The sequence below is a fragment of the Engystomops pustulosus genome, chromosome 9 (genome assembly GCF_040894005.1).
Source record: "Engystomops pustulosus chromosome 9, aEngPut4.maternal, whole genome shotgun sequence".
In the NCBI taxonomy this organism is placed as follows: Eukaryota; Metazoa; Chordata; class Amphibia; order Anura; family Leptodactylidae; genus Engystomops; species Engystomops pustulosus.
This window is the reverse complement of record NC_092419.1, coordinates 64,297,190-64,321,375: the sequence shown is the minus strand read 5'-3', so window position 1 is coordinate 64,321,375 and position 24,186 is coordinate 64,297,190. Positions and strand designations below refer to the sequence as shown.

Genomic DNA, 24,186 nt, shown 5'->3' with positions numbered 1-24,186 from the left:
TCAATTTGAACCTTCTTCTACTATCTCATAGAGAAACTAACACAATTTTCCGGTTCAAAAAGGTCAATGGAACTTGGGATTCCCAGCCAGTCTCCCATGCTGGTACTTGCCAAGCCTTAAGCTGCATTGCTGCTGCGATCTGACGAGAGCAGGCACATTCAGCTTAGAATGGCCGTTGACAGCAGCTGATCAATTTGAACCTTCTTTTGCTATCTCATAGAGAAACTAACACAATTTTCAGGTTAAAAAAGGTCAACGGAACTTGGGATTCCCAGCCAGTCTCCCATGCTGGTACTTGCCAAGCCTTAATCTGCATTGCTGCTGCGATCTGACGAGAGGAGGCACATTCAGCTTAGAATGGCCGTTGACAGCAGCTTTTCAATTTGAACCTTCTTTTACTATCTCATACAGAAACTAACACAATTTTCAGGTTCAAAAAGGTCAACGGAACTTGGGATTCCCAGCCAGTCTCCCATGCTGGTACTTGCCAAGCCTTAAGCTGCATTGCTGCTGCGATCTGACGAGAGCAGGCACATTCAGCTTAGAATGGCCGTTGACAGCAGTTGTTCAATTTGAACCTTCTTTTGCTATCTCATAGAGAAACTAACACAATTTTCAGGTTCAAAAAGGTCAACGGAACTAGGGATTCCCAGCCAGTCTCCCATGCTGGTACTTGCCAAGCCTTAAGCTGCATTGCTGCTGCGATCTGACGAGAGCAGGCACATTCAGCTTAGAATGGCCGTTGACAGCAGCTGTTCAATTTGAACCTTCTTTTACTATCTCATAGAGAAACTAACACAATTTTCAGGTTCAAAAAGGTCAACGGAACTTGGGATTCCCAGCCAGTCTCCCATGCTGGTACTTGCCAAGCCTTAAGCTGCATTGCTGCTGCGATCTGACGAGAGCAGGCACATTCAGCTTAGAATGGCCGTTGACAGCAGCTGTTCAATTTGAACCTTCTTTTACTATCTCATAGAGAAACTAACACATTTTCAGGTTCAAAAAGGTCAACAGAACTTGGGATTCCCAGCCAGTCTCCCATGCTGGTACTTGCCAAGCCTTAAGCTGCATTGCTGCTGCGATCTGACAAGAGCAGGCACATTCAGCTTAGAATGGCCGCTGACAGCAGCTGTTCAATTTGAACCTTCTTTTACTATCTCATAGAGAAAATAACTCAATTTTAAGGTTCAAAAAGGTCAACGGATCTTGGGATTCCTACCCAGTCTCCCATGCTGGTACTTGCCAAGCCTTAAGCTGCATTGCTGCTGCGATCTGACGAGAGCAGGCACATTCAGCTTAGAATGGCCGTTGACAGCAGCTGTTCAATTTGAACCTTCTTTTACTATCTCATAGAGAAACTAAAACAATTTTCAGGTTCAAAAAGGTCAACGGAACTTGGGATTCCCAGCCAGTCTCCCATGCTGGTACTTGGCAAGCCTTAAGCTGCATTGCTGCTGCGATCTGACGAGAGCAGGCACATTCAGCTTAGAATGGCAGTTGACTGCAGCTGTTCAATTTGAACCTTCTTCTACTATCTCATAGAGAAACTAACACAATTTTCAGGTTCAAAAAGGTCAACGGAACTTGGGATTCCCAGCCAGTTTCCCTTGCTGGTACTTGCCAAGCCTTAAGCTGAATCGCTGCTGCAATCTGACAAGAGCACGCACATTCAGCTTAGAATGGCAGTTGACAGCAGCTGTTCAATTTGAACCTTCTTTTGCTATCTCATAGAGAAATTAACACATTTTCAGGTTCAAAAAGGTCAACAGAACTTGGAATTCCCAGCCAGTCTCCCATGCTGGTACTTGCCAAGCCTTACGCTGCATTGCTGCTGCGATCTGACGAGAGCAGGCACATTCAGCTTAGAATGGCCGTTGACAGCAGCTGTTCAATTTGAACCTTCTTTTGCTATCTCAAAGAGAAACTAACACAATTTTCAGGTTCAAAAATGTCAACGGAACTTGGGATTCCCAGCCAGTCTCCCATGCTGGTACTTGCCAAGCCTTAAGCTTCATTGCTGCTGTGATCTGACGAGAGCAGGCACATTCAGCTTAGAATGGCCGTTGACAGCAGCTGTTCAATTTGAACCTTCTTTTACTATCTCATAGAGAAACTAACACATTTTCAGGTTCAAAAAGGTCAACGGAACTTGGAATTCCCAGCCAGTCTCCCATGCTGGTACTTGCCAAGCCTTAAGCTGCATTGCTGCTGCGATCTGACGAGAGCAGGCACATTCAGCTTAGAATGGCCGTTGACAGCAGCTGTTCAATTTGAACCTTCTTTTGCTATCTCATAGAGAAACTAACACAATTTTCAGGTTAAAAAAGGTCAACGGAACTTGGGATTCCCAGCCAGTCACCCATGCTGGTACTTGCCAAGCCTTAATCTGCATTGCTGCTGCGATCTGACGAGAGGAGGCACATTCAGCTTAGAATGGCCGTTGACAGCAGCTTTTCAATTTGAACCTTCTTTTACTATCTCATACAGAAACTAACACAATTTTCAGGTTCAAAAAGGTCAACGGAACTTGGGATTCCCAGCCAGTCTCCCATGCTGGTACTTGCCAAGCCTTAAGCTGCATTGCTGCTGCGATCTGACGAGAGCAGGCACATTCAGCTTAGAATGGCCGTTGACAGCAGCTGTTCAATTTGAACCTTCTTTTACTATCTCATAGAGAAACTAACACAATTTTCAGGTTCAAAAAGGTCAACGGAACTTGGGATTCCCAGCCAGTCTCCCATGCTGGTACTTGCCAAGCCTTAAGCTGCATTGCTGCTGCGATCTGACAAGAGCAGGCACATTCAGCTTAGAATGGCCGTTGACAGCAGCATTTCAAATTGAACCTTCTTTTACTATCTCATAGAGAAACTAAAACAATTTTCAAGTTCAAAAAGGTCAACAGAACTCGGGATTCCCAGCCAGTCTCCCATGCTGGAACTTGCCAAGCCTTAAGCTGCATCGCTGCTGCGATCTGACAAGAGCACACACATTCAGCTTAGAATGGCCGTTGACAGCAGCTGTTCAATTTGAACCTTCTTTTACTATCTCATAGAGAAACTAACACAATTTTCAGGTTCAAAAAGGTCAACAGAACTTGGGATTCCCAGCCAGTCTCCCATGCTGGTACTTGCCAAGCCTTAAGCTGCATTGCTGCTGCGATCTGACGAGAGCAGGCACATTCAGCTTAGAATGGCCGTTGACAGCAGTTGTTCAATTTGAACCTTCTTTTGCTATCTCATAGAGAAACTAACACAATTTTCAGGTTCAAAAAGGTCAACGGAACTTGGGATTCCCAGCCAGTCTCCCATGCTGGTACTTGCCAAGCCTTAAGCTGCATTGCTGCTGCGATCTGACGAGAGCAGGCACATTCAGCTTAGAATGGCCGTTGACAGCAGCTGTTCAATTTGAACCTTCTTTTACTATCTCATAGAGAAACTAACACAATTTTCAGGTTCAAAAAGGTCAACGGAACTTGGGATTCCCAGCCAGTCTCCCATGCTGGTACTTGCCAAGCCTTAAGCTGCATTGCTGCTGCGATCTGACGAGAGCAGGCACATTCAGCTTAGAATGGCCGTTGACAGCAGCTGTTCAATTTGAACCTTCTTTTACTATCTCATAGAGAAACTAACACATTTTCAGGTTCAAAAAGGTCAACGGAACTTGGAATTCCCAGCCAGTCTCCCATGCTGGTACTTGCCAAGCCTTACGCTGCATTGCTGCTGCGATCTGACGAGAGCAGGCACATTCAGCTTAGAATGGCCGTTGACAGCAGCTGTTCAATTTGAACCTTCTTTTACTATCTCATAGAGAAACTAACACATTTTCAGGTTCAAAAAGGTCAACGGAACTTGGAATTCCCAGCCAGTCTCCCATGCTGGTACTTGCCAAGCCTTAAGCTGCATTGCTGCTGCGATCTGACGAGAGCAGGCACATTCAGCTTAGAATGGCCGTTGACAGCAGCTGTTCAATTTGAACCTTCTTTTACTATCTCATAGAGAAACTAACACATTTTCAGGTTCAAAAAGGTCAACAGAACTTGGGATTCCCAGCCAGTCTCCCATGCTGGTACTTGCCAAGCCTTAAGCTGCATTGCTGCTGCGATCTGACAAGAGCAGGCACATTCAGCTTAGAATGGCCGTTGACAGCAGCTGTTCAATTTGAACCTTCTTTTACTATCTCATAGAGAAACTAAAACAATTTTCAGGTTCAAAAAGGTCAACGGAACTTGGGATTCCCAGCCAGTCTCCCATGCTGGTACTTGCCAAGCCTTAAGCTGCATTGCTGCTGCGATCTGACGAGAGCAGGCACATTCAGCTTAGAATGGCAGTTGACTGCAGCTGTTCAATTTGAACCTTCTTCTACTATCTCATAGAGAAACTAACACAATTTTCAGGTTCAAAAAGGTCAACGGAACTTGGGATTCCCAGCCAGTTTCCCTTGCTGGTACTTGCCAAGCCTTAAGCTGAATCGCTGCTGCAATCTGACAAGAGCACGCACATTCAGCTTAGAATGGCAGTTGACAGCAGCTGTTCAATTTGAACCTTCTTTTGCTATCTCATAGAGAAATTAACACATTTTCAGGTTCAAAAAGGTCAACAGAACTTGGAATTCCCAGCCAGTCTCCCATGCTGGTACTTGCCAAGCCTTACGCTGCATTGCTGCTGCGATCTGACGAGAGCAGGCACATTCAGCTTAGAATGGCCGTTGACAGCAGCTGTTCAATTTGAACCTTCTTTTGCTATCTCAAAGAGAAACTAACACAATTTTCAGGTTCAAAAATGTCAACGGAACTTGGGATTCCCAGCCAGTCTTCCATGCTGGTACTTGCCAAGCCTTAAGCTGCATTGCTGCTGTGATCTGACGAGAGCAGGCACATTCAGCTTAGAATGGCCGTTGACAGCAGCTGTTCAATTTGAACCTTCTTTTACTATCTCATAGAGAAACTAACACATTTTCAGGTTCAAAAAGGTCAACGGAACTTGGAATTCCCAGCCAGTCTCCCATGCTGGTACTTGCCAAGCCTTAAGCTGCATTGCTGCTGCGATCTGACGAGAGCAGGCACATTCAGCTTAGAATGGCCGTTGACAGCAGCTGTTCAATTTGAACCTTCTTTTACTATCTCATAGAGAAACTAACACAATTTTCAGGTTAAAAAAGGTTAACAGAACTTGGGATTCCCAGCCAGTCTCCCATGCTGGTACTTGCCAAGCCTTAAGCTGCATTGCTGCTGCGATCTGACGAGAGCAGGCACATTCAGCTTAGAATGGCCGTTGACAGCAGCTGTTCAATTTGAACCTTCTTTTGCTATCTCATAGAGAAACTAACACAATTTTCAGGTTCAAAAAGGTCAACGGAACTTGGGATTCCCAGCCAGTCTCCCATGCTGGTACTTGCCAAGCCTTAAGCTGCATTGCTGCTGCGATCTGACAAGAGCACGCACATTCAGCTTAGAATTGCCGTTGACAGCAGCTGTTCAATTTGAACCTTCTTCTACTATCTCATAGAGAAACTAACACAATTTTCAGGTTCAAAAAGGTCACCAGAACTTGGGATTCCCAGCCAGTCTCCCATGCTGGTACTTGCCAAGCCTTAAACTGCATCGCTGCTGCGATCTGACAAGAGCACGCACATTCAGCTTAGAACGGCCATTGACAGCAGCTTTTCAATTTGAACCTTCTTTTACTATCTCATAGAGAAACTAACACAATTTTCAGGTTCAAAAAGGTCAACGGAACTTGGGATTCCCAGCCAGTCTCCCATGCTGGTACTTGCCAAGCCTTAAGCTGCATCGCTGCTGCGATCTGACGAGAGCAGGCACATTCAGCTTAGAATGGGCATTGACAGCAGCTGTTCAATTTGAACCTTCTTTTACTATCTCATAGAGAAACTAACACAAATTTCAGGTTCAAAAAGGTCAACAGAACTTGGGATTCCCAGCCAGTCTCCCATGCTGGTACTTGCCAAGCCTTAAGCTGCATCGCTGCTGCGATCTGACAAGAGCACGCACATTCAGCTTAGAATGGCCGTTGACAGCGGCTGTTCAATTTGAACCTTCTTTTACTATCTCATAGAGAAACTAACACAATTTTCAGGTTCAAAAATGTCAACGGAACTTGGGATTCCCAGCCAGTCTCCCATGCTGGTACTTGCCAAGCCTTAAGCTGCATTGCTGCTGCGATCTGACAAGAGCAGGCACATTCAGCTTAGAATGGCCGTTGACAGCAGCATTTCAAATTGAACCTTCTTTTACTATCTCATAGAGAAACTAAAACAATTTTCAAGTTCAAAAAGGTCAACAGAACTTGGGATTCCCAGCCAGTCTCCCATGCTGGAACTTGCCAAGCCTTAAGCTGCATTGCTGCTGCGATCTGACAAGAGCACGCACATTCAGCTTAGAATGGCCGTTGACAGCAGCTGTTCAATTTGAACCTTCTTTTACTATCTCATAGAGAAACTAACACAATTTTCAGGTTCAAAAAGGTCAACAGAACTTGGGATTCCCAGCCAGTCTCCCATGCTGGTACTTGCCAAGCCTTAAGCTGCATTGCTGCTGCAATCTGATGAGAGCAGGCACATTCAGCTTAGAATGGCCATCAACAGCAGTTGTTCAATTTGAACCTTCTTTTACTATCTCATATAGAAACTAACACAATTTTCAGGTTCAAAAAGGTCACCAGAACTTGGGATTCCAAGCCAGTCTCCCATGCTGGTTCTTGCCAAGCCTTAAGCTGCATCGCTGCTGCGATCTGACAAGAGCACGCACATTCAGCTTAGAATGGCCGTTGACAGCAGCTGTTCAATTTGAACCTTCTTTTACTATCTCATAGAGAAACTAACACAATTTTCAGGTTCAAAAAGGGCAACGGAACTTGGGATTCCCAGCCAGTCTCCCATGCTGGTACTTGCCAAGCCTTAAGCTGCATTGCTGCTGCGATCTGGCGAGAGCAGGCACATTCAGCTTAGAATGGCCATTGACAGCAGTTGTTCAATTTGAACCTTCTTCTACTATCTTATATAGAAACTAACACAATTTTCAGGTTCAAAAAGGTCACCAGAACTTGGGATTCCAAGCCAGTCTCCCATGCTGGTACTTGCCAAGCCTTAAGCTGCATTGCTGCTGCAATCTGACAAGAGCAGGCACATTCAGCTTAGAATGGCCGTTGACAGCAGCTGTTCAATTTGAACCTTCTTTTGCTATCTCATAGAGAAACTAACACAATTTTCAGGTTCAGAAAGGTCACCAGAATTTGGGATTCCAAGCCAGTCTCCCATGCTGGTACTTGCCAAGCCTTAAGCTGCATCGCTGCTGTGATCTGACAAGAGCACGCACATTCAGCTTAGAATGGCCGTTGACAGCAGCTGTTCAATTTGAACCTTCTTTTACTATCTCATAGAGAAACTAACACATTTTCAGGTTCAAAAAGGTCAACAGAACTTGAGATTCCCAGCCAGTCTCCCATGCTGGTACTTGCCAAGCCTTAAGCTGCATTGCTGCTGCGATCTGACGAGAGCAGGCACATTCAGCTTAGAATGGCCGTTGACAGCATCTGTTCAATTTGAACCTTCTTTTACTATCTCATAGAGAAACTAACACAATTTTCAGGTTCAAAAAGGTCAACGGAACTTGGGATTCCCAGCCAGTCTCCCATGCTGGTACTTGCCAAGCCTTAAGCTGCTGCGATCTGACGAGAGCAGGCACATTCAGCTTAGAATGGCCGTTGACAGCAGCTGTTCAATTTGAACCTTCTTTTACTATCTCATAGAGAAACTAACACATTTTCAGGTTCAAAAAGGTCAACAGAACTTGGGATTCCCAGCCAGTCTCCCATGCTGGTACTTGCCAAGCCTTAAGCTGCATTGCTGCTGCAATCTGACGAGAGCAGGCACATTCAGCTTAGAATTGCCGTTGACAGCAGCTGTTCAATTTGAACCTTCTTTTACTATCTCATAGAGAAACTAACACAATTTTCAGGTTCAAAAAGGTCAACGGAACTTGGAATTCCCAGCCAGTCTCCCATGCTGGTACTTGCCAAGCCTTAAGTTGCATTGCTGCTGCGATCTGACGAGAGCAGGGAAATTCAGCTTAGAATTGCCGTTGACAGCAGCTTTTCAATTTGAACCTTCTTTTACTATCTCATACAGAAACTAACACAATTTTCAGGTTCAAAAAGGTCAACGGAACTTCGGATTCCCAGCCAGTCTCCCATGCTGGTACTTGCCAAGCCTTAAGCTGCATTGCTGCTGCGATCTGACGAGAGCAGGCACATTCAGCTTAGAATGGCCATTGACAGCAGCTGTTCAATTTGAACCTTCTTTTACTATCTCATAGAGAAACTAACACAATTTTCAGGTTCAAAAAGGTCAACAGAACTTGGGATTCCCAGCCAGTCTGCCATGCTGGTACTTGCCAAGCCTTAAGCTGCATCGCTGCTGCGATCTGACAAGAGAACAAACATTCAGCTTAGAATGGCCGTTGACAGCAGTTGTTCAATTTGAACCTTCTTTTACTATCTCATAGAGAAACTAACACAATTTTCAGGTTCAAAAAAGTCACCAGAACTTGGGATTCCCAGCCAGTCTCCCATGCTGGTACTTGCCAAGCCTTAAGCTGCATCGCTGCTGCGATCTGACAAGAGCACGCACATTCAGCTTAGAATGGCCGTTGACAGCAGCTGTTCAATTTGAACCTTCTTTTACTATCTCATAGAGAAACTAAAACAATTTTCAAGTTCAAAAAGGTCAACAGAACTTGGGATTCCCAGCCAGTCTCCCATGCTGGAACTTGCCAAGCCTTAAGCTGCATCGCTGCTGCGATCTGACAAGAGCACGCACATTCAGCTTAGAATGGCCGTTGACAGCAGCTGTTCAATTTGAACCTTCTTTTACTATCTCATAGAGAAACTAACACAATTTTCAGGTTCAAAAAGGTCAACAGCACTTGGGATTCCCAACCAGTCTCCCATGCTGGTACTTGCCAAGCCTTAAGCTGCATTGCTGCTGCGATCTGACGAGAGCAGGCACATTCAGCTTAGAATGGCCGTTGACGGCAGCTGTTCAATTTGAACCTTCTTTTGCTATCTCATAGAGAAACTAACACAATTTTCAGGTTAAAAAAGGTCAACGGAACTTGGGATTCCCAGCCAGTCTCCCATGCTGGTACTTGCCAAGCCTTAAGCTGCATTGCTGCTGCGATCTGACGAGAGCAGGCACATTCAGCTTAGAATGGCCGTTGACAGCAGTTGTTCAATTTGAACCTTCTTCTACTATCTCATATAGAAACTAACACAATTTTCAGGTTCAAAAAGGTCACCAGAACTTGGGATTCCAAGCCAGTCTCCCATGCTGGTACTTGCCAAGCCTTAAGCTGCATCGCTGCTGCGATCTGACAAGAGCACACACATTCAGCTTAGAATGGCCGTTGACAGCAGCTGTTCAATTTGAACCTTCTTTTACTATCTCATAGAGAAAATAACACAATTTTCAGGTTCAAAAAGGGCAACGGAACTTGGGATTCCCATGCTGGTACTTGCCAAGCCTTAAGCTGCATTGCTGCTGCGATCTGGCAAGAGCAGGCACATTCAGCTTAGAATGGCCATTGACAGCAATTGTTCAATTTGAACCTTCTTCTACTATTTTATATAGAAACTAACACAATTTTCAGGTTCAAGAAGGTCCCCAGAACTTGGGATTCCAAGCAAGTCTCCCATGCTGGTACTTGCCAAGCCTTAAGCTGCATCGCTGCTGCGATCTGACAAGAGCACGCACATTCAGCTTAGAATGGCCGTTGACAGCAGCTGTTCAATTTGAACCTTCTTTTACTATCTCATAGAGAAACTAACACAATTTTCAGTTTCAAAAAGGTCAACAGAACTTGGAATTCCCAGCCAGTCTCCCATGCTGGTACTTGCCAAGCCTTAAGCTGCATTGCTGCTGCGATCTGACGAGAGCAGGCACATTCAGCTTAGAATGGCCGTTGACAGCAGCTGTTCAATTTGAACCTTCTTTTGCTATCTCATAGAGAAACGAACACAATTTTCAGGTTAAAAAAGGTCAACGGAACTTGGGATTCCCAGCCAGTCTCCCATGCTGGTACTTGCCAAGCCTTAATCTGCATTGCTGCTGCGATCTGACGAGAGGAGGCACATTCAGCTTAGAATGGCCATTGACAGCAGCATTTTAAATTGAACCTTCTTTTACTATCTCATAGAGAAACTAAAACAATTTTCAAGTTCAAAAAGGTCAACAGAACTTGGGATTCCCAGCCAGTCTCCCATGCTGGTACTTGCCAAGCCTTAAGCTGCATCGCTGCTGCGATCTGACAAGAGCACGCACATTCAGCTTAGAATGGCCGTTGACAGCAGCTGTTCAATTTGAACCTTCTTTTACTATCTCATAGAGAAACTAACACAATTTTCAGGTTCAAAAAGGTCAACAGAACTTGGGATTCCCAGCCAGTCTCCCATGCTGGTACTTGCCAAGCCTTAAGCTGCATTGCTGCTGCGATCTGACGAGAGCAGGCACATTAAGCTTAGAATGGCTGTTGACAGCAGCTGTTCAATTTGAACCTTCTTCTACTATCTCATAGAGAAACTAACACAATTTTCAGGTTCAAAAAGGTCACCAGAACTTGGGATTCCAAGCCAGTCTCCCATGCTGGTACTTGCCAAGCCTTAAGCTGCATCGCTGCTGCGATCTGACAAGAGCACGCACATTCAGCTTAGAATGGCCGTTGACAGCAGCTGTTCAATTTGAACCTTCTTTTACTATCTCATAGAGAAACTAACACAATTTTCAGGTTCAAAAAGGTCAACGGAACTTGGGATTCCCAGCCAGTCTCCCATGCTGGTACTTGCCAAGCCTTAAGCTGCATTGCTGCTGCGATCTGACGAGAGCAGGCACATTCAGCTTAGAATGGCCGTTGACAGCAGCTGTTCAATTTGAACCTTCTTTTACTATCTCATAGAGAAACTAACACAATTTTCAGGTTCAAAAAGGTCAACGGAACTTGGGATTCCCAGCCAGTCTCCCATGCTGGTACTTGCCAAGCCTTAAGCTGCATTGCTGCTGCGATCTGACGAGAGCAGGCACATTCAGCTTAGAATGGCCGTTGACAGCAGCTGTTCAATTTGAACCTTCTTTTACTATCTCATAGAGAAACTAACACATTTTCAGGTTCAAAAAGGTCAACAGAACTTGGGATTCCCAGCCAGTCTCCCATGCTGGTACTTGCCAAGCCTTAAGCTGCATTGCTGCTGCGATCTGACAAGAGCAGGCACATTCAGCTTAGAATGGCCGCTGACAGCAGCTGTTCAATTTGAACCTTCTTTTACTATCTCATAGAGAAAATAACTCAATTTTAAGGTTCAAAAAGGTCAACGGATCTTGGGATTCCTACCCAGTCTCCCATGCTGGTACTTGCCAAGCCTTAAGCTGCATTGCTGCTGCGATCTGACGAGAGCAGGCACATTCAGCTTAGAATGGCCGTTGACAGCAGCTGTTCAATTTGAACCTTCTTTTACTATCTCATAGAGAAACTAAAACAATTTTCAGGTTCAAAAAGGTCAACGGAACTTGGGATTCCCAGCCAGTCTCCCATGCTGGTACTTGGCAAGCCTTAAGCTGCATTGCTGCTGCGATCTGACGAGAGCAGGCACATTCAGCTTAGAATGGCAGTTGACTGCAGCTGTTCAATTTGAACCTTCTTCTACTATCTCATAGAGAAACTAACACAATTTTCAGGTTCAAAAAGGTCAACGGAACTTGGGATTCCCAGCCAGTTTCCCTTGCTGGTACTTGCCAAGCCTTAAGCTGAATCGCTGCTGCAATCTGACAAGAGCACGCACATTCAGCTTAGAATGGCAGTTGACAGCAGCTGTTCAATTTGAACCTTCTTTTGCTATCTCATAGAGAAATTAACACATTTTCAGGTTCAAAAAGGTCAACAGAACTTGGAATTCCCAGCCAGTCTCCCATGCTGGTACTTGCCAAGCCTTACGCTGCATTGCTGCTGCGATCTGACGAGAGCAGGCACATTCAGCTTAGAATGGCCGTTGACAGCAGCTGTTCAATTTGAACCTTCTTTTGCTATCTCAAAGAGAAACTAACACAATTTTCAGGTTCAAAAATGTCAACGGAACTTGGGATTCCCAGCCAGTCTTCCATGCTGGTACTTGCCAAGCCTTAAGCTTCATTGCTGCTGTGATCTGACGAGAGCAGGCACATTCAGCTTAGAATGGCCGTTGACAGCAGCTGTTCAATTTGAACCTTCTTTTACTATCTCATAGAGAAACTAACACATTTTCAGGTTCAAAAAGGTCAACGGAACTTGGAATTCCCAGCCAGTCTCCCATGCTGGTACTTGCCAAGCCTTAAGCTGCATTGCTGCTGCGATCTGACGAGAGCAGGCACATTCAGCTTAGAATGGCCGTTGACAGCAGCTGTTCAATTTGAACCTTCTTTTGCTATCTCATAGAGAAACTAACACAATTTTCAGGTTAAAAAAGGTCAACGGAACTTGGGATTCCCAGCCAGTCACCCATGCTGGTACTTGCCAAGCCTTAATCTGCATTGCTGCTGCGATCTGACGAGAGGAGGCACATTCAGCTTAGAATGGCCGTTGACAGCAGCTTTTCAATTTGAACCTTCTTTTACTATCTCATACAGAAACTAACACAATTTTCAGGTTCAAAAAGGTCAACGGAACTTGGGATTCCCAGCCAGTCTCCCATGCTGGTACTTGCCAAGCCTTAAGCTGCATTGCTGCTGCGATCTGACGAGAGCAGGCACATTCAGCTTAGAATGGCCATTGACAGCAGCTGTTCAATTTGAACCTTCTTTTACTATCTCATAGAGAAACTAACACAATTTTCAGGTTCAAAAAGGTCAACGGAACTTGGGATTCCCAGCCAGTCTCCCATGCTGGTACTTGCCAAGCCTTAAGCTGCATTGCTGCTGCGATCTGACAAGAGCAGGCACATTCAGCTTAGAATGGCCGTTGACAGCAGCATTTCAAATTGAACCTTCTTTTACTATCTCATAGAGAAACTAAAACAATTTTCAAGTTCAAAAAGGTCAACAGAACTCGGGATTCCCAGCCAGTCTCCCATGCTGGAACTTGCCAAGCCTTAAGCTGCATCGCTGCTGCGATCTGACAAGAGCACACACATTCAGCTTAGAATGGCCGTTGACAGCAGCTGTTCAATTTGAACCTTCTTTTACTATCTCATAGAGAAACTAACACAATTTTCAGGTTCAAAAAGGTCAACAGAACTTGGGATTCCCAGCCAGTCTCCCATGCTGGTACTTGCCAAGCCTTAAGCTGCATTGCTGCTGCGATCTGACGAGAGCAGGCACATTCAGCTTAGAATGGCCGTTGACAGCAGTTGTTCAATTTGAACCTTCTTTTGCTATCTCATAGAGAAACTAACACAATTTTCAGGTTCAAAAAGGTCAACGGAACTTGGGATTCCCAGCCAGTCTCCCATGCTGGTACTTGCCAAGCCTTAAGCTGCATTGCTGCTGCGATCTGACGAGAGCAGGCACATTCAGCTTAGAATGGCCGTTGACAGCAGCTGTTCAATTTGAACCTTCTTTTACTATCTCATAGAGAAACTAACACATTTTCAGGTTCAAAAAGGTCAACGGAACTTGGAATTCCCAGCCAGTCTCCCATGCTGGTACTTGCCAAGCCTTACGCTGCATTGCTGCTGCGATCTGACGAGAGCAGGCACATTCAGCTTAGAATGGCCGTTGACAGCAGCTGTTCAATTTGAACCTTCTTTTACTATCTCATAGAGAAACTAACACATTTTCAGGTTCAAAAAGGTCAACGGAACTTGGAATTCCCAGCCAGTCTCCCATGCTGGTACTTGCCAAGCCTTAAGCTGCATTGCTGCTGCGATCTGACGAGAGCAGGCACATTCAGCTTAGAATGGCCGTTGACAGCAGCTGTTCAATTTGAACCTTCTTTTACTATCTCATAGAGAAACTAACACATTTTCAGGTTCAAAAAGGTCAACAGAACTTGGGATTCCCAGCCAGTCTCCCATGCTGGTACTTGCCAAGCCTTAAGCTGCATTGCTGCTGCGATCTGACAAGAGCAGGCACATTCAGCTTAGAATGGCCGTTGACAGCAGCTGTTCAATTTGAACCTTCTTTTACTATCTCATAGAGAAAATAACTCAATTTTAAGGTTCAAAAAGGTCAACGGATCTTGGGATTCCTACCCAGTCTCCCATGCTGGTACTTGCCAAGCCTTAAGCTGCATTGCTGCTGCGATCTGACGAGAGCAGGCACATTCAGCTTAGAATGGCCGTTGACAGCAGCTGTTCAATTTGAACCTTCTTTTACTATCTCATAGAGAAACTAAAACAATTTTCAGGTTCAAAAAGGTCAACGGAACTTGGGATTCCCAGCCAGTCTCCCATGCTGGTACTTGCCAAGCCTTAAGCTGCATTGCTGCTGCGATCTGACGAGAGCAGGCACATTCAGCTTAGAATGGCAGTTGACTGCAGCTGTTCAATTTGAACCTTCTTCTACTATCTCATAGAGAAACTAACACAATTTTCAGGTTCAAAAAGGTCAACGGAACTTGGGATTCCCAGCCAGTTTCCCTTGCTGGTACTTGCCAAGCCTTAAGCTGAATCGCTGCTGCAATCTGACAAGAGCACGCACATTCAGCTTAGAATGGCAGTTGACAGCAGCTGTTCAATTTGAACCTTCTTTTGCTATCTCATAGAGAAATTAACACATTTTCAGGTTCAAAAAGGTCAACAGAACTTGGAATTCCCAGCCAGTCTCCCATGCTGGTACTTGCCAAGCCTTACGCTGCATTGCTGCTGCGATCTGACGAGAGCAGGCACATTCAGCTTAGAATGGCCGTTGACAGCAGCTGTTCAATTTGAACCTTCTTTTGCTATCTCAAAGAGAAACTAACACAATTTTCAGGTTCAAAAATGTCAACGGAACTTGGGATTCCCAGCCAGTCTTCCATGCTGGTACTTGCCAAGCCTTAAGCTGCATTGCTGCTGTGATCTGACGAGAGCAGGCACATTCAGCTTAGAATGGCCGTTGACAGCAGCTGTTCAATTTGAACCTTCTTTTACTATCTCATAGAGAAACTAACACATTTTCAGGTTCAAAAAGGTCAACGGAACTTGGAATTCCCAGCCAGTCTCCCATGCTGGTACTTGCCAAGCCTTAAGCTGCATTGCTGCTGCGATCTGACGAGAGCAGGCACATTCAGCTTAGAATGGCCGTTGACAGCAGCTGTTCAATTTGAACCTTCTTTTACTATCTCATAGAGAAACTAACACAATTTTCAGGTTAAAAAAGGTTAACAGAACTTGGGATTCCCAGCCAGTCTCCCATGCTGGTACTTGCCAAGCCTTAAGCTGCATTGCTGCTGCGATCTGACGAGAGCAGGCACATTCAGCTTAGAATGGCCGTTGACAGCAGCTGTTCAATTTGAACCTTCTTTTGCTATCTCATAGAGAAACTAACACAATTTTCAGGTTCAAAAAGGTCAACGGAACTTGGGATTCCCAGCCAGTCTCCCATGCTGGTACTTGCCAAGCCTTAAGCTGCATTGCTGCTGCGATCTGACAAGAGCACGCACATTCAGCTTAGAATTGCCGTTGACAGCAGCTGTTCAATTTGAACCTTCTTCTACTATCTCATAGAGAAACTAACACAATTTTCAGGTTCAAAAAGGTCACCAGAACTTGGGATTCCCAGCCAGTCTCCCATGCTGGTACTTGCCAAGCCTTAAACTGCATCGCTGCTGCGATCTGACAAGAGCACGCACATTCAGCTTAGAACGGCCATTGACAGCAGCTTTTCAATTTGAACCTTCTTTTACTATCTCATAGAGAAACTAACACAATTTTCAGGTTCAAAAAGGTCAACGGAACTTGGGATTCCCAGCCAGTCTCCCATGCTGGTACTTGCCAAGCCTTAAGCTGCATCGCTGCTGCGATCTGACGAGAGCAGGCACATTCAGCTTAGAATGGGCATTGACAGCAGCTGTTCAATTTGAACCTTCTTTTACTATCTCATAGAGAAACTAACACAAATTTCAGGTTCAAAAAGGTCAACAGAACTTGGGATTCCCAGCCAGTCTCCCATGCTGGTACTTGCCAAGCCTTAAGCTGCATCGCTGCTGCGATCTGACAAGAGTACACACATTCAGCTTAGCATGGCCGTTGACAGCAGTTGTTCAATTTGAACCTTCTTCTACTATCTCATAGAGAAACTAACACAATTTTCAGGTTCAAAAAAGTCACCAGAACTTGGGATTCCCAGCCAGTCTCCCATGCTGGTACTTGCCAAGCCTTAAGCTGCATCGCTGCTGCGATCTGACAAGAGCACGCACATTCAGCTTAGAATGGCCGTTGACAGCGGCTGTTCAATTTGAACCTTCTTTTACTATCTCATAGAGAAACTAACACAATTTTCAGGTTCAAAAAGGTCAACGGAACTTGGGATTCCCAGCCAGTCTCCCATGCTGGTACTTGCCAAGCCTTAAGCTGCATTGCTGCTGCGATCTGACAAGAGCAGGCACATTCAGCTTAGAATGGCCGTTGACAGCAGCATTTCAAATTGAACCTTCTTTTACTATCTCATAGAGAAACTAAAACAATTTTCAAGTTCAAAAAGGTCAACAGAACTTGGGATTCCCAGCCAGTCTCCCATGCTGGAACTTGCCAAGCCTTAAGCTGCATTGCTGCTGCGATCTGACAAGAGCACGCACATTCAGCTTAGAATGGCCGTTGACAGCAGCTGTTCAATTTGAACCTTCTTTTACTATCTCATAGAGAAACTAACACAATTTTCAGGTTCAAAAAGGTCAACAGAACTTGGGATTCCCAGCCAGTCTCCCATGCTGGTACTTGCCAAGCCTTAAGCTGCATTGCTGCTGCAATCTGATGAGAGCAGGCACATTCAGCTTAGAATGGCCATCAACAGCAGTTGTTCAATTTGAACCTTCTTTTACTATCTCATATAGAAACTAACACAATTTTCAGGTTCAAAAAGGTCACCAGAACTTGGGATTCCAAGCCAGTCTCCCATGCTGGTTCTTGCCAAGCCTTAAGCTGCATCGCTGCTGCGATCTGACAAGAGCACGCACATTCAGCTTAGAATGGCCGTTGACAGCAGCTGTTCAATTTGAACCTTCTTTTACTATCTCATAGAGAAACTAACACAATTTTCAGGTTCAAAAAGGGCAACGGAACTTGGGATTCCCAGCCAGTCTCCCATGCTGGTACTTGCCAAGCCTTAAGCTGCATTGCTGCTGCGATCTGGCGAGAGCAGGCACATTCAGCTTAGAATGGCCATTGACAGCAGTTGTTCAATTTGAACCTTCTTCTACTATCTTATATAGAAACTAACACAATTTTCAGGTTCAAAAAGGTCACCAGAACTTGGGATTCCAAGCCAGTCTCCCATGCTGGTACTTGCCAAGCCTTAAGCTGCATTGCTGCTGCAATCTGACAAGAGCAGGCACATTCAGCTTAGAATGGCCGTTGACAGCAGCTGTTCAATTTGAACCTTCTTTTGCTATCTCATAGAGAAACTAACACAATTTTCAGGTTCAGAAAGGTCACCAGAATTTGGGATTCCAAGCCAGTCTCCCATGCTGGTACTTGCCAAGCCTTAAGCTGCATCGCTGCTGTGATCTGACAAGAGCACGCACATTCAGCTTAGAATGGCCGTTGACAGCAGCTGTTCAATTTGAACCTTCTTTTACTATCTCATAGAGAAACTAACACATTTTCAGGTTCAAAAAGGTCAACAGAACTTGAGATTCCCAGCCAGTCTCCCATGCTGGTACTTGCCAAGCCTTAAGCTGCATTGCTGCTGCGATCTGACGAGAGCAGGCACATTCAGCTTAGAATGGCCGTTGACAGCATCTGTTCAATTTGAACCTTCTTTTACTATCTCATAGAGAAACTAACACAATTTTCAGGTTCAAAAAGGTCAACGGAACTTGGGATTCCCAGCCAGTCTCCCATGCTGGTACTTGCCAAGCCTTAAGCTGCTGCGATCTGACGAGAGCAGGCACATTCAGCTTAGAATGGCCGTTGACAGCAGCTGTTCAATTTGAACCTTCTTTTACTATCTCATAGAGAAACTAACACATTTTCAGGTTCAAAAAGGTCAACAGAACTTGGGATTCCCAGCCAGTCTCCCATGCTGGTACTTGCCAAGCCTTAAGCTGCATTGCTGCTGCAATCTGACGAGAGCAGGCACATTCAGCTTAGAATTGCCGTTGACAGCAGCTGTTCAATTTGAACCTTCTTTTACTATCTCATAGAGAAACTAACACAATTTTCAGGTTCAAAAAGGTCAACGGAACTTGGAATTCCCAGCCAGTCTCCCATGCTGGTACTTGCCAAGCCTTAAGTTGCATTGCTGCTGCGATCTGACGAGAGCAGGGAAATTCAGCTTAGAATTGCCGTTGACAGCAGCTTTTCAATTTGAACCTTCTTTTACTATCTCATACAGAAACTAACACAATTTTCAGGTTCAAAAAGGTCAACGGAACTTCGGATTCCCAGCCAGTCTCCCATGCTGGTACTTGCCAAGCCTTAAGCTGCATTGCTGCTGCGATCTGACGAGAGCAGGCACATTCAGCTTAGAATGGCCATTGACAGCAGCTGTTCAATTTGAACCTTCTTTTACTATCTCATAGAGAAACTAACACAATTTTCAGGTTCAAAAAGGTCAACAGAACTTGGGATTCCCAGCCAGTCTGCCATGCTGGTACTTGCCAAGCCTTAAGCTGCATCGCTGCTGCGATCTGACAAGAGAACAAACATTCAGCTTAGAATGGCCGTTGACAGCAGTTGTTCAATTTGAACCTTCTTCTACTATCTCATAGAGAAACTAACACAATTTTCAGGTTCAAAAAAGTCACCAGAACTTGGGATTCCCAGCCAGTCTCCCATGCTGGTACTTGCCAAGCCTTAAGCTGCATCGCTGCTGCGATCTGACAAGAGCACGCACATTCAGCTTAGAATGGCCGTTGACAGCAGCTGTTCAATTTGAACCTTCTTTTACTATCTCATAGAGAAACTAAAACAATTTTCAAGTTCAAAAAGGTCAACAGAACTTGGGATTCCCAGCCAGTCTCCCATGCTGGAACTTGCCAAGCCTTAAGCTGCATCGCTGCTGCGATCTGACAAGAGCACGCACATTCAGCTTAGAATGGCCGTTGACAGCAGCTGTTCAATTTGAACCTTCTTTTACTATCTCATAGAGAAACTAACACAATTTTCAGGTTCAAAAAGGTCAACAGCACTTGGGATTCCCAACCAGTCTCCCATGCTGGTACTTGCCAAGCCTTAAGCTGCATTGCTGCTGCGATCTGACGAGAGCAGGCACATTCAGCTTAGAATGGCAGTTGACTGCAGCTGTTCAATTTGAACCTTCTTCTACTATCTCATAGAGAAACTAACACAATTTTCAGGTTCAAAAAGGTCAACGGAACTTGGGATTCCCAGCCAGTTTCCCTTGCTGGTACTTGCCAAGCCTTAAGCTGAATCGCTGCTGCAATCTGACAAGAGCACGCACATTCAGCTTAGAATGGCAGTTGACAGCAGCTGTTCAATTTGAACCTTCTTTTGCTATCTCATAGAGAAATTAACACATTTTCAGGTTCAAAAAGGTCAACAGAACTTGGAATTCCCAGCCAGTCTCCCATGCTGGTACTTGCCAAGCCTTACGCTGCATTGCTGCTGCGATCTGACGAGAGCAGGCACATTCAGCTTAGAATGGCCGTTGACAGCAGCTGTTCAATTTGAACCTTCTTTTGCTATCTCAAAGAGAAACTAACACAATTTTCAGGTTCAAAAATGTCAACGGAACTTGGGATTCCCAGCCAGTCTTCCATGCTGGTACTTGCCAAGCCTTAAGCTGCATTGCTGCTGTGATCTGACGAGAGCAGGCACATTCAGCTTAGAATGGCCGTTGACAGCAGCTGTTCAATTTGAACCTTCTTTTACTATCTCATAGAGAAACTAACACATTTTCAGGTTCAAAAAGGTCAACGGAACTTGGAATTCCCAGCCAGTCTCCCATGCTGGTACTTGCCAAGCCTTAAGCTGCATTGCTGCTGCGATCTGACGAGAGCAGGCACATTCAGCTTAGAATGGCCGTTGACAGCAGCTGTTCAATTTGAACCTTCTTTTACTATCTCATAGAGAAACTAACACAATTTTCAGGTTAAAAAAGGTTAACAGAACTTGGGATTCCCAGCCAGTCTCCCATGCTGGTACTTGCCAAGCCTTAAGCTGCATTGCTGCTGCGATCTGACGAGAGCAGGCACATTCAGCTTAGAATGGCCGTTGACAGCAGCTGTTCAATTTGAACCTTCTTTTGCTATCTCATAGAGAAACTAACACAATTTTCAGGTTCAAAAAGGTCAACGGAACTTGGGATTCCCAGCCAGTCTCCCATGCTGGTACTTGCCAAGCCTTAAGCTGCATTGCTGCTGCGATCTGACAAGAGCACGCACATTCAGCTTAGAATTGCCGTTGACAGCAGCTGTTCAATTTGAACCTTCTTCTACTATCTCATAGAGAAACTAACACAATTTTCAGGTTCAAAAAGGTCACCAGAACTTGGGATTCCCAGCCAGTCTCCCATGCTGGTACTTGCCAAGCCTTAAACTGCATCGCTGCTGCGATCTGACAAGAGCACGCACATTCAGCTTAGAACGGCCATTGACAGCAGCTTTTCAATTTGAACCTTCTTTTACTATCTCATAGAGAAACTAACACAATTTTCAGGTTCAAAAAGGTCAACGGAACTTGGGATTCCCAGCCAGTCTCCCATGCTGGTACTTGCCAAGCCTTAAGCTGCATCGCTGCTGCGATCTGACGAGAGCAGGCACATTCAGCTTAGAATGGGCATTGACAGCAGCTGTTCAATTTGAACCTTCTTTTACTATCTCATAGAGAAACTAACACAAATTTCAGGTTCAAAAAGGTCAACAGAACTTGGGATTCCCAGCCAGTCTCCCATGCTGGTACTTGCCAAGCCTTAAGCTGCATCGCTGCTGCGATCTGACAAGAGTACACACATTCAGCTTAGCATGGCCGTTGACAGCAGTTGTTCAATTTGAACCTTCTTCTACTATCTCATAGAGAAACTAACACAATTTTCAGGTTCAAAAAAGTCACCAGAACTTGGGATTCCCAGCCAGTCTCCCATGCTGGTACTTGCCAAGCCTTAAGCTGCATCGCTGCTGCGATCTGACAAGAGCACGCACATTCAGCTTAGAATGGCCGTTGACAGCGGCTGTTCAATTTGAACCTTCTTTTACTATCTCATAGAGAAACTAACACAATTTTCAGGTTCAAAAAGGTCAACGGAACTTGGGATTCCCAGCCAGTCTCCCATGCTGGTACTTGCCAAGCCTTAAGCTGCATTGCTGCTGCGATCTGACAAGAGCAGGCACATTCAGCTTAGAATGGCCGTTGACAGCAGCATTTCAAATTGAACCTTCTTTTACTATCTCATAGAGAAACTAAAACAATTTTCAAGTTCAAAAAGGTCAACAGAACTTGGGATTCCCAGCCAGTCTCCCATGCTGGAACTTGCCAAGCCTTAAGCTGCATTGCTGCTGCGATCTGACAAGAGCACGCACATTCAGCTTAGAATGGCCGTTGACAGCAGCTGTTCAATTTGAACCTTCTTTTACTATCTCATAGAGAAACTAACACAATTTTCAGGTTCAAAAAGGTCAACAGAACTTGGGATTCCCAGCCAGTCTCCCATGCTGGTACTTGCCAAGCCTTAAGCTGCATTGCTGCTGCAATCTGATGAGAGCAGGCACATTCAGCTTAGAATGGCCATCAACAGCAGTTGTTCAATTTGAACCTTCTTTTACTATCTCATATAGAAACTAACACAATTTTCAGGTTCAAAAAGGTCACCAGAACTTGGGATTCCAAGCCAGTCTCCCATGCTGGTTCTTGCCAAGCCTTAAGCTGCATCGCTGCTGCGATCTGACAAGAGCACGCACATTCAGCTTAGAATGGCCGTTGACAGCAGCTGTTCAATTTGAACCTTCTTTTACTATCTCATAGAGAAACTAACACAATTTTCAGGTTCAAAAAGGGCAACGGAACTTGGGATTCCCAGCCAGTCTCCCATGCTGGTACTTGCCAAGCCTTAAGCTGCATTGCTGCTGCGATCTGGCGAGAGCAGGCACATTCAGCTTAGAATGGCCATTGACAGCAGTTGTTCAATTTGAACCTTCTTCTACTATCTTATATAGAAACTAACACAATTTTCAGGTTCAAAAAGGTCACCAGAACTTGGGATTCCAAGCCAGTCTCCCATGCTGGTACTTGCCAAGCCTTAAGCTGCATTGCTGCTGCAATCTGACAAGAGCAGGCACATTCAGCTTAGAATGGCCGTTGACAGCAGCTGTTCAATTTGAACCTTCTTTTGCTATCTCATAGAGAAACTAACACAATTTTCAGGTTCAGAAAGGTCACCAGAATTTGGGATTCCAAGCCAGTCTCCCATGCTGGTACTTGCCAAGCCTTAAGCTGCATCGCTGCTGTGATCTGACAAGAGCACGCACATTCAGCTTAGAATGGCCGTTGACAGCAGCTGTTCAATTTGAACCTTCTTTTACTATCTCATAGAGAAACTAACACATTTTCAGGTTCAAAAAGGTCAACAGAACTTGAGATTCCCAGCCAGTCTCCCATGCTGGTACTTGCCAAGCCTTAAGCTGCATTGCTGCTGCGATCTGACGAGAGCAGGCACATTCAGCTTAGAATGGCCGTTGACAGCATCTGTTCAATTTGAACCTTCTTTTACTATCTCATAGAGAAACTAACACAATTTTCAGGTTCAAAAAGGTCAACGGAACTTGGGATTCCCAGCCAGTCTCCCATGCTGGTACTTGCCAAGCCTTAAGCTGCTGCGATCTGACGAGAGCAGGCACATTCAGCTTAGAATGGCCGTTGACAGCAGCTGTTCAATTTGAACCTTCTTTTACTATCTCATAGAGAAACTAACACATTTTCAGGTTCAAAAAGGTCAACAGAACTTGGGATTCCCAGCCAGTCTCCCATGCTGGTACTTGCCAAGCCTTAAGCTGCATTGCTGCTGCAATCTGACGAGAGCAGGCACATTCAGCTTAGAATTGCCGTTGACAGCAGCTGTTCAATTTGAACCTTCTTTTACTATCTCATAGAGAAACTAACACAATTTTCAGGTTCAAAAAGGTCAACGGAACTTGGAATTCCCAGCCAGTCTCCCATGCTGGTACTTGCCAAGCCTTAAGTTGCATTGCTGCTGCGATCTGACGAGAGCAGGGAAATTCAGCTTAGAATTGCCGTTGACAGCAGCTTTTCAATTTGAACCTTCTTTTACTATCTCATACAGAAACTAACACAATTTTCAGGTTCAAAAAGGTCAACGGAACTTCGGATTCCCAGCCAGTCTCCCATGCTGGTACTTGCCAAGCCTTAAGCTGCATTGCTGCTGCGATCTGACGAGAGCAGGCACATTCAGCTTAGAATGGCCATTGACAGCAGCTGTTCAATTTGAACCTTCTTTTACTATCTCATAGAGAAACTAACACAATTTTCAGGTTCAAAAAGGTCAACAGAACTTGGGATTCCCAGCCAGTCTGCCATGCTGGTACTTGCCAAGCCTTAAGCTGCATCGCTGCTGCGATCTGACAAGAGAACAAACATTCAGCTTAGAATGGCCGTTGACAGCAGTTGTTCAATTTGAACCTTCTTCTACTATCTCATAGAGAAACTAACACAATTTTCAGGTTCAAAAAAGTCACCAGAACTTGGGATTCCCAGCCAGTCTCCCATGCTGGTACTTGCCAAGCCTTAAGCTGCATCGCTGCTGCGATCTGACAAGAGCACGCACATTCAGCTTAGAATGGCCGTTGACAGCAGCTGTTCAATTTGAACCTTCTTTTACTATCTCATAGAGAAACTAAAACAATTTTCAAGTTCAAAAAGGTCAACAGAACTTGGGATTCCCAGCCAGTCTCCCATGCTGGAACTTGCCAAGCCTTAAGCTGCATCGCTGCTGCGATCTGACAAGAGCACGCACATTCAGCTTAGAATGGCCGTTGACAGCAGCTGTTCAATTTGAACCTTCTTTTACTATCTCATAGAGAAACTAACACAATTTTCAGGT

At 45.1% G+C, this 24,186-nt stretch overlaps 74 pseudogenes; all 74 read right to left on the bottom strand.

Moving 5' to 3' along the window:
* Positions 1 to 439: 439 nt before the first annotated feature.
* Positions 440 to 558, bottom strand: LOC140094037 (5S ribosomal RNA; annotated as a pseudogene).
* Positions 559 to 628: 70 nt separating this feature from the next.
* On the bottom strand, positions 629 to 747 carry LOC140078333 (5S ribosomal RNA; annotated as a pseudogene).
* Positions 748 to 817: 70 nt separating this feature from the next.
* Positions 818 to 936, bottom strand: LOC140094025 (5S ribosomal RNA; annotated as a pseudogene).
* A 69-nt stretch (positions 937 to 1,005) lies between these two features.
* LOC140094965 (5S ribosomal RNA) lies at positions 1,006 to 1,124 on the bottom strand (annotated as a pseudogene).
* A 70-nt stretch (positions 1,125 to 1,194) lies between these two features.
* On the bottom strand, positions 1,195 to 1,313 carry LOC140094284 (5S ribosomal RNA; annotated as a pseudogene).
* A 70-nt stretch (positions 1,314 to 1,383) lies between these two features.
* LOC140098588 (5S ribosomal RNA) lies at positions 1,384 to 1,502 on the bottom strand (annotated as a pseudogene).
* A 258-nt stretch (positions 1,503 to 1,760) lies between these two features.
* Positions 1,761 to 1,879, bottom strand: LOC140090179 (5S ribosomal RNA; annotated as a pseudogene).
* Positions 1,880 to 2,137: 258 nt separating this feature from the next.
* LOC140083526 (5S ribosomal RNA) lies at positions 2,138 to 2,256 on the bottom strand (annotated as a pseudogene).
* A 259-nt stretch (positions 2,257 to 2,515) lies between these two features.
* LOC140094013 (5S ribosomal RNA) lies at positions 2,516 to 2,634 on the bottom strand (annotated as a pseudogene).
* Positions 2,635 to 2,704: 70 nt separating this feature from the next.
* On the bottom strand, positions 2,705 to 2,823 carry LOC140088969 (5S ribosomal RNA; annotated as a pseudogene).
* Positions 2,824 to 3,082: 259 nt separating this feature from the next.
* On the bottom strand, positions 3,083 to 3,201 carry LOC140079439 (5S ribosomal RNA; annotated as a pseudogene).
* A 70-nt stretch (positions 3,202 to 3,271) lies between these two features.
* Positions 3,272 to 3,390, bottom strand: LOC140093999 (5S ribosomal RNA; annotated as a pseudogene).
* Positions 3,391 to 3,460: 70 nt separating this feature from the next.
* On the bottom strand, positions 3,461 to 3,579 carry LOC140093987 (5S ribosomal RNA; annotated as a pseudogene).
* Positions 3,580 to 3,648: 69 nt separating this feature from the next.
* On the bottom strand, positions 3,649 to 3,767 carry LOC140087702 (5S ribosomal RNA; annotated as a pseudogene).
* A 69-nt stretch (positions 3,768 to 3,836) lies between these two features.
* On the bottom strand, positions 3,837 to 3,955 carry LOC140083515 (5S ribosomal RNA; annotated as a pseudogene).
* Positions 3,956 to 4,024: 69 nt separating this feature from the next.
* Positions 4,025 to 4,143, bottom strand: LOC140091042 (5S ribosomal RNA; annotated as a pseudogene).
* A 70-nt stretch (positions 4,144 to 4,213) lies between these two features.
* LOC140092165 (5S ribosomal RNA) lies at positions 4,214 to 4,332 on the bottom strand (annotated as a pseudogene).
* Positions 4,333 to 4,590: 258 nt separating this feature from the next.
* Positions 4,591 to 4,709, bottom strand: LOC140090178 (5S ribosomal RNA; annotated as a pseudogene).
* Positions 4,710 to 4,967: 258 nt separating this feature from the next.
* On the bottom strand, positions 4,968 to 5,086 carry LOC140083503 (5S ribosomal RNA; annotated as a pseudogene).
* Positions 5,087 to 5,156: 70 nt separating this feature from the next.
* LOC140089400 (5S ribosomal RNA) lies at positions 5,157 to 5,275 on the bottom strand (annotated as a pseudogene).
* A 448-nt stretch (positions 5,276 to 5,723) lies between these two features.
* On the bottom strand, positions 5,724 to 5,842 carry LOC140094179 (5S ribosomal RNA; annotated as a pseudogene).
* A 70-nt stretch (positions 5,843 to 5,912) lies between these two features.
* On the bottom strand, positions 5,913 to 6,031 carry LOC140097190 (5S ribosomal RNA; annotated as a pseudogene).
* Positions 6,032 to 6,479: 448 nt separating this feature from the next.
* LOC140096416 (5S ribosomal RNA) lies at positions 6,480 to 6,598 on the bottom strand (annotated as a pseudogene).
* A 259-nt stretch (positions 6,599 to 6,857) lies between these two features.
* LOC140096974 (5S ribosomal RNA) lies at positions 6,858 to 6,976 on the bottom strand (annotated as a pseudogene).
* Positions 6,977 to 7,423: 447 nt separating this feature from the next.
* LOC140084659 (5S ribosomal RNA) lies at positions 7,424 to 7,542 on the bottom strand (annotated as a pseudogene).
* A 250-nt stretch (positions 7,543 to 7,792) lies between these two features.
* LOC140094918 (5S ribosomal RNA) lies at positions 7,793 to 7,911 on the bottom strand (annotated as a pseudogene).
* A 70-nt stretch (positions 7,912 to 7,981) lies between these two features.
* On the bottom strand, positions 7,982 to 8,100 carry LOC140098716 (5S ribosomal RNA; annotated as a pseudogene).
* Positions 8,101 to 8,170: 70 nt separating this feature from the next.
* LOC140094112 (5S ribosomal RNA) lies at positions 8,171 to 8,289 on the bottom strand (annotated as a pseudogene).
* A 637-nt stretch (positions 8,290 to 8,926) lies between these two features.
* On the bottom strand, positions 8,927 to 9,045 carry LOC140085642 (5S ribosomal RNA; annotated as a pseudogene).
* A 70-nt stretch (positions 9,046 to 9,115) lies between these two features.
* On the bottom strand, positions 9,116 to 9,234 carry LOC140093975 (5S ribosomal RNA; annotated as a pseudogene).
* Positions 9,235 to 9,859: 625 nt separating this feature from the next.
* LOC140078411 (5S ribosomal RNA) lies at positions 9,860 to 9,978 on the bottom strand (annotated as a pseudogene).
* Positions 9,979 to 10,237: 259 nt separating this feature from the next.
* Positions 10,238 to 10,356, bottom strand: LOC140097189 (5S ribosomal RNA; annotated as a pseudogene).
* Positions 10,357 to 10,426: 70 nt separating this feature from the next.
* Positions 10,427 to 10,545, bottom strand: LOC140086160 (5S ribosomal RNA; annotated as a pseudogene).
* A 259-nt stretch (positions 10,546 to 10,804) lies between these two features.
* On the bottom strand, positions 10,805 to 10,923 carry LOC140093963 (5S ribosomal RNA; annotated as a pseudogene).
* Positions 10,924 to 10,993: 70 nt separating this feature from the next.
* LOC140093951 (5S ribosomal RNA) lies at positions 10,994 to 11,112 on the bottom strand (annotated as a pseudogene).
* Positions 11,113 to 11,181: 69 nt separating this feature from the next.
* LOC140094964 (5S ribosomal RNA) lies at positions 11,182 to 11,300 on the bottom strand (annotated as a pseudogene).
* A 70-nt stretch (positions 11,301 to 11,370) lies between these two features.
* Positions 11,371 to 11,489, bottom strand: LOC140094282 (5S ribosomal RNA; annotated as a pseudogene).
* A 70-nt stretch (positions 11,490 to 11,559) lies between these two features.
* LOC140098587 (5S ribosomal RNA) lies at positions 11,560 to 11,678 on the bottom strand (annotated as a pseudogene).
* Positions 11,679 to 11,936: 258 nt separating this feature from the next.
* Positions 11,937 to 12,055, bottom strand: LOC140090177 (5S ribosomal RNA; annotated as a pseudogene).
* A 258-nt stretch (positions 12,056 to 12,313) lies between these two features.
* Positions 12,314 to 12,432, bottom strand: LOC140083491 (5S ribosomal RNA; annotated as a pseudogene).
* Positions 12,433 to 12,691: 259 nt separating this feature from the next.
* Positions 12,692 to 12,810, bottom strand: LOC140082806 (5S ribosomal RNA; annotated as a pseudogene).
* A 70-nt stretch (positions 12,811 to 12,880) lies between these two features.
* LOC140088968 (5S ribosomal RNA) lies at positions 12,881 to 12,999 on the bottom strand (annotated as a pseudogene).
* A 259-nt stretch (positions 13,000 to 13,258) lies between these two features.
* On the bottom strand, positions 13,259 to 13,377 carry LOC140079438 (5S ribosomal RNA; annotated as a pseudogene).
* A 70-nt stretch (positions 13,378 to 13,447) lies between these two features.
* LOC140093938 (5S ribosomal RNA) lies at positions 13,448 to 13,566 on the bottom strand (annotated as a pseudogene).
* A 69-nt stretch (positions 13,567 to 13,635) lies between these two features.
* On the bottom strand, positions 13,636 to 13,754 carry LOC140087701 (5S ribosomal RNA; annotated as a pseudogene).
* Positions 13,755 to 13,823: 69 nt separating this feature from the next.
* On the bottom strand, positions 13,824 to 13,942 carry LOC140083479 (5S ribosomal RNA; annotated as a pseudogene).
* Positions 13,943 to 14,011: 69 nt separating this feature from the next.
* On the bottom strand, positions 14,012 to 14,130 carry LOC140091041 (5S ribosomal RNA; annotated as a pseudogene).
* A 70-nt stretch (positions 14,131 to 14,200) lies between these two features.
* Positions 14,201 to 14,319, bottom strand: LOC140094281 (5S ribosomal RNA; annotated as a pseudogene).
* A 70-nt stretch (positions 14,320 to 14,389) lies between these two features.
* On the bottom strand, positions 14,390 to 14,508 carry LOC140092164 (5S ribosomal RNA; annotated as a pseudogene).
* A 258-nt stretch (positions 14,509 to 14,766) lies between these two features.
* On the bottom strand, positions 14,767 to 14,885 carry LOC140090176 (5S ribosomal RNA; annotated as a pseudogene).
* A 70-nt stretch (positions 14,886 to 14,955) lies between these two features.
* On the bottom strand, positions 14,956 to 15,074 carry LOC140097436 (5S ribosomal RNA; annotated as a pseudogene).
* A 69-nt stretch (positions 15,075 to 15,143) lies between these two features.
* Positions 15,144 to 15,262, bottom strand: LOC140083467 (5S ribosomal RNA; annotated as a pseudogene).
* Positions 15,263 to 15,332: 70 nt separating this feature from the next.
* Positions 15,333 to 15,451, bottom strand: LOC140089399 (5S ribosomal RNA; annotated as a pseudogene).
* Positions 15,452 to 15,899: 448 nt separating this feature from the next.
* On the bottom strand, positions 15,900 to 16,018 carry LOC140094176 (5S ribosomal RNA; annotated as a pseudogene).
* Positions 16,019 to 16,466: 448 nt separating this feature from the next.
* Positions 16,467 to 16,585, bottom strand: LOC140088967 (5S ribosomal RNA; annotated as a pseudogene).
* A 259-nt stretch (positions 16,586 to 16,844) lies between these two features.
* On the bottom strand, positions 16,845 to 16,963 carry LOC140096415 (5S ribosomal RNA; annotated as a pseudogene).
* A 259-nt stretch (positions 16,964 to 17,222) lies between these two features.
* On the bottom strand, positions 17,223 to 17,341 carry LOC140096972 (5S ribosomal RNA; annotated as a pseudogene).
* Positions 17,342 to 17,788: 447 nt separating this feature from the next.
* On the bottom strand, positions 17,789 to 17,907 carry LOC140084658 (5S ribosomal RNA; annotated as a pseudogene).
* Positions 17,908 to 18,157: 250 nt separating this feature from the next.
* Positions 18,158 to 18,276, bottom strand: LOC140094916 (5S ribosomal RNA; annotated as a pseudogene).
* A 70-nt stretch (positions 18,277 to 18,346) lies between these two features.
* Positions 18,347 to 18,465, bottom strand: LOC140098715 (5S ribosomal RNA; annotated as a pseudogene).
* A 70-nt stretch (positions 18,466 to 18,535) lies between these two features.
* LOC140094109 (5S ribosomal RNA) lies at positions 18,536 to 18,654 on the bottom strand (annotated as a pseudogene).
* Positions 18,655 to 19,291: 637 nt separating this feature from the next.
* Positions 19,292 to 19,410, bottom strand: LOC140078332 (5S ribosomal RNA; annotated as a pseudogene).
* Positions 19,411 to 19,668: 258 nt separating this feature from the next.
* LOC140090174 (5S ribosomal RNA) lies at positions 19,669 to 19,787 on the bottom strand (annotated as a pseudogene).
* Positions 19,788 to 19,857: 70 nt separating this feature from the next.
* Positions 19,858 to 19,976, bottom strand: LOC140097435 (5S ribosomal RNA; annotated as a pseudogene).
* A 69-nt stretch (positions 19,977 to 20,045) lies between these two features.
* On the bottom strand, positions 20,046 to 20,164 carry LOC140083456 (5S ribosomal RNA; annotated as a pseudogene).
* Positions 20,165 to 20,234: 70 nt separating this feature from the next.
* LOC140089398 (5S ribosomal RNA) lies at positions 20,235 to 20,353 on the bottom strand (annotated as a pseudogene).
* Positions 20,354 to 20,801: 448 nt separating this feature from the next.
* On the bottom strand, positions 20,802 to 20,920 carry LOC140094175 (5S ribosomal RNA; annotated as a pseudogene).
* Positions 20,921 to 21,368: 448 nt separating this feature from the next.
* On the bottom strand, positions 21,369 to 21,487 carry LOC140088965 (5S ribosomal RNA; annotated as a pseudogene).
* A 259-nt stretch (positions 21,488 to 21,746) lies between these two features.
* Positions 21,747 to 21,865, bottom strand: LOC140096414 (5S ribosomal RNA; annotated as a pseudogene).
* Positions 21,866 to 22,124: 259 nt separating this feature from the next.
* On the bottom strand, positions 22,125 to 22,243 carry LOC140096970 (5S ribosomal RNA; annotated as a pseudogene).
* A 447-nt stretch (positions 22,244 to 22,690) lies between these two features.
* LOC140084656 (5S ribosomal RNA) lies at positions 22,691 to 22,809 on the bottom strand (annotated as a pseudogene).
* Positions 22,810 to 23,059: 250 nt separating this feature from the next.
* Positions 23,060 to 23,178, bottom strand: LOC140094915 (5S ribosomal RNA; annotated as a pseudogene).
* A 70-nt stretch (positions 23,179 to 23,248) lies between these two features.
* Positions 23,249 to 23,367, bottom strand: LOC140098714 (5S ribosomal RNA; annotated as a pseudogene).
* Positions 23,368 to 23,437: 70 nt separating this feature from the next.
* On the bottom strand, positions 23,438 to 23,556 carry LOC140094108 (5S ribosomal RNA; annotated as a pseudogene).
* Positions 23,557 to 24,186: the final 630 nt, after the last annotated feature.